This window comes from Bidens hawaiensis, unplaced genomic scaffold (assembly GCF_021521415.1).
Source record: "Bidens hawaiensis isolate Kalapana, Puna unplaced genomic scaffold, B.hawaiensis_p1.1 tig00029123_1, whole genome shotgun sequence".
In the NCBI taxonomy this organism is placed as follows: domain Eukaryota; kingdom Viridiplantae; phylum Streptophyta; class Magnoliopsida; order Asterales; family Asteraceae; genus Bidens; species Bidens hawaiensis.
Genome location: NW_027494805.1, coordinates 5,069 through 10,136, shown reverse-complemented (window position 1 = coordinate 10,136; position 5,068 = coordinate 5,069).

The window sequence follows — 5,068 nt, the reverse complement described above, 5'->3', positions numbered from 1 at the left end:
AACCAAAAATTTCATAATAAAAGTTGTTACGAGAATAAATTTGGGTAATGAAAATTCTACCATGTGTATTATGTAATATAGTGTAATTATAATACCGTGAGAAAGTTAAATAATCAATATTGTGAAATGATAGTTCAAAATAAGCGGGATTGTTTTATATAAAAAAATAAAAAATATTTTATGAAATCTTGTATGAGAACTTTAAAGACAATTTAAAATTTATACAATTGGAATTTACTTCAAAAAATCAAGATAAAATTTATCACAATTTATTTATATTAAAATAAACATTTTTAGTTAAAATATCATAGTCTTGCGTGTCTAGGGACACAAGTAACGTTATTTAAAAAATTAATATATTAAAAACAACATCTTATTCAAACACCGACACTTCGTTCCTGTTCCCTCCTCGCGAAATCCTCATTTACCTGAGAAGCATATTAAAATAATTTTGTCAACACGAATGTTGGTGAGTTTCTCGATAAAAAACAGTTTTCGTATAAAAATATATATAATAACACAGGCGAATATAATAGTTTGAAACCTACCATATCCCCAACGGTACCGATCAAATACGGTACACACACCATACCGATCACACACGGTACACATGACAATACCAAACACGTTACTCAAATGACCAACAGATTGCCTTTTACACAAAAAGTGTTAGTTGTAAACTAGCTAAGAGTACAACGCGTGTATGACTACCAATTTGATAACTCGAAACATACCATACTCAAAATATTCCCACTTTTAACCCAACACGAATGAAAGTGGGGGGCGTCACCCCGATAGATCTACCAACATTTATGTGTCCGTTACTCCAGTTAACAGTTATTTAACCAAATTGATTCATCCCACTATAACAACAATTTGTAAAACAATCCGCGTTTCCAACAACAATACAACGAAAACAGTACAATACATATATATAGATATATATCAACATAAATATGCTTTTCCCAAAAATAGTTTATAAAACAATTAAAAAGAGGGGGCGTAGAGAAAACTCACTGTTACTTCTAGAAATTGTCCAAAAACTCGTGTCCTGAATTAGTACACGTTTGTTAATTTTTATAGCTTAAGTTTGAATGATTCGGTGACGAGTCTATCCTATATGACCTCATTCTAAGTGATCACACAAGCATACAAGCACACAAGGTTCCTATCTAATCACTTAGCAATTATTGATTATACAAGTTAAGAATTACTTAACAATTAATTTAGTAAATTTTTATTAATTATTGAAATATTATGTAAATTGTGAAAGTAACATTTTGGTTGCTGGAATATTTATAAAAATATAAGTCTTGCCATTTTATTACTTTAAAATGGTTTTTGTCGGTTTTGACGGTTTTGCTTTCAAAGACGAACTTTTCGTGTAAAACTTGAATTTTAAATTACTAAAAATCAGGTTATGTGTGATTTTAGTCAAGTTTCATATGTTTATTCATAAAAATGTCATGGTTTTTATTTTTGGTTTTATTTTCTCAAAAACATCAATTTTAACATTTTTGTGTTGGTTTTCGTGACACGAATCATGTAAGGGTCAAGTTTTGCTTTCTTGACCTTTTCTTATACTTTAACTTATGTTAAGTATAAGAATATTATGGTTTTAGGGGCTGATTCAAAACAATCCCGAAAACCCTTGTCGGTTTACCTTAAAGTCGAACTTTCCGACCGTTAATGTTACCGACAAGCTTTTCAAGCTATATTAACAAATCAAATCATCATGTACAATAGTTAAGCATATAATAATATGTATTCATCATCATGCAACACTTAATACACATCAAACAATCATCCAAGTATCCATGCTCAAGCCTTAGCTTCAAGTTTCAATAAAGTTTCCTATTTTAGTAACTTTGTTAAAACTCATATCTTTATCTAGTTAAAGTTTTCAAGCATCAAGATATATGTCATATGTTTTATCTCATTCAACTAATTTGACAACAATCAATCCAAGTTGTGTAACACCCTTGGCAAACACAACATTGTCCCACTCTTAGGCTATCCCACATCGGCCGTTGACAAGAGAGATCACTGGTTCATAAGTAATGTCCTGCCTCTTCAATCACCAACGCGTTTTGGACAACCAAAAACAAATCCGTGAGCTCTTCGTCGGCAGAGCGGACAATATTGGTGGTGAGAGGGGCCGGGGTTTTACATTTCATAAGCCTGTTTCATCTTTTCTACTAGTTAACCAAATAAAGTTTCTTGTTTTAGTATGTGTATGTTCTTGCAAAACAACTTAATATTTCTCCATAGCATTGTTTATTAACACATTCCTAAGCATGTATTATAAACTACTAATGTATGCATGTATCAAGTGACCATTAAAACTTAAACCACAAATTTCATAAAAATAAAGTTTCCTTTAATAGCATGTTTGTCATTAGTAACAACTTGTTTATTCAATTCATGCCACAAGAGGGACAATATCCTAACTAACAACCTAATCATGTATTAATCCAACAACAAGTTTATGTACTCATTATCTTGTCTATCACCATTATCAAGATATTTCAAAAGTCACTTTTCAAACAATCATTAATGTTAGGGCCCAAATTTTATAGTCGGTGCTCAGGATCCCGAATATGTTCAGGATTCTCGAATAAGTTTAGTATCCTGAGTATTAATGCTAATAAATAGATATTTCTCTCTTGGCATTGATTTATAATTACAGATATTAATTATTGATTTAGTCCATGCGAAATACACGGTTGGTGGTTGAAGAAAACGCGTCGAATGAGCTATAACCGTTAGGAGTAAAGGCCAAGTAATGGTTAACGGTCAAATATTGACTGTATGCTGAAATGTCGCACTTATAGTTAATATTAGCACGTGGGAGAACTCTATTATTGTCAGGAATCATTTCTATGTATAAGGATCCCGAATTTACTGACAGGTTTTCAATATTCGTTATCCCTGATAATTACTAACTGTTGTATTATCCTCGAATATATGAGGATATTTTGCAGATGGGACTACGTTTGACGAGTGACTCCCTAAAGAATCGGTCAAAGACGTGAGGTGTAACGGTTAAGAGACCAAGTCCAACATATACTTCACATTTAAAGCCATTAAACCACGTGATCAAAGCATGAAACGTTTATATTGAAGACAAGGGCGGATTCTTAGGAAACTTAATTATTACCTGTATTATTCATAAAGTCATTGAGATATTATTATGTATATATATTGAGGCTATAATCAGCTAGAAAACACACAACACAATTCATTACGAATACAACATCTATACACACATACACTTAGAAAATATTGTGACACTGATCATAATCTCCACCATTGTAACCCTTTTTGTTATTAATAAATAGACGGTGATAGTTTTCACTATCCGGGGGTTTTTTGTTCCAGAGCTCCTATAGATCAAGGGCTTTTTCCCTCGAAATCAAATCATTGTGTTCACCCTATTTTCGATCAAGCACTCTACGTCACATACGAATTTGATCAAAAATTACTTTGTTAATTTTTTACTAAAACAATTTGGCACCCACCGTGGGGAAACGGTGCTTTAATCAATATTAACCCTCAAATTAAACCCTATTTTCAACATCCATAACATGTCTTCCCAACCGAAGAATGTTTCCTCTTCTGCCGCAACTTCAGCCCCTCTATGAGGCCTTCTATGCCTCCTCCTCCTGATGGTGATATCCCGAAGAAACCTGACAACATTCAGAAGAAACCTGCTACTTCCGTGTTCTCAGGATCAAGGCCGTCTCCCCAGGATCCCATCATGGTGTCCAACAACAACCTTTTGTCTATGTATAGACGGTTACAGGAATAGATGGAACGCAAAAACAAGACCAACCAGATGCTCATGAGGGAACTGGAAGATATCAGGAAAGACAAGAAGCCGACGGAAGAATTCACACCACTAATCCCGAGATCTCTGGACTTCACTTCTCCAGGATCTTCAGGATTGGTGCGTCCGGAGTCGACCATGGCGTACAACCCTGGATCCTCATCTTTCCAGCACTCAGGGTCTACGGGATTGCACTCTTCTGGGTCCCAAGGATACTTGCACGCATCCTCTGCTGGGCCGTTTCAACATGCAGGATCCTCAGGATTATTTCAACAGTCCGGATCCTCAGGATTGTTCCATCAGATGGGATCTTCAGGTCCTTATCAGCGGGCGGTATCCTCAGGATTTCAGCAACAATTAGGATCCTCAGGAGTACCTTCATCAGGATTGTCTAATCCTCAGCAACCATTTGCTTAGACTTAGCAGTTCGCAGGATCCTCTAAGATGCACCAGGGAGACTTTATCGCCATGCAGGCTAACACTTCGACCACTCCATTTGCTACTCCAGGAAATATTATGTTTGGGAATGCAAGCTACAACACCCAGACTGTTCCTCATAATATCAATCAGGGTAACACTTTCAATACAATTCCCTTTAGTGCTAATCAAGGATTTTTAGAGGATGCAGGCATAAGTTCAAGTTTAGCCCGGGAGTTATAGAAGCTTAAGGACATGATATTAAATTTTCCTGGTTTAATTCGTCCCATAGCTGAAGTTCCCACTGATAGTTACAAAATATCCCGATTTGTTCCGACAATTGGTAACATACAAATCCCAAAACAGTTTCAAACCCCAAATATGAAACTGTATGATGGTTCAACGGAACCTGAGGAACACGTTGCACAGTATAGAGAGCGTATGGAGATCAACCCAATCCCTATGGAAATCAAGGAAGCACGTCTTTGCAAGGGGTTTGGGTCTACCTTGACCGGAGCAGCCATGAAATGGCCACTGAGTATTCCTCATAATACTATCACTTCCTTTTCTCATTTAGTTAACTTGTTCAATAACCAGTTTTCTTGCAGTAGAACGTTTGAGAAGATGACATGTGATCTTTATAAGGTTACCCAAAATCTTGGGGAATCCTTGAGAGATTTTATTACCAGGTTTAACAAGGAGTCACTGGAGATTCCAAATCTAAACCATGCTTCGGCAGTGGAAGCTCTTAAGTTGGGATTAGAGAAAGACTCCTCTTTCTATGATGATCTTGTTATGACTCCATGAAGGTCGTTGGATGAA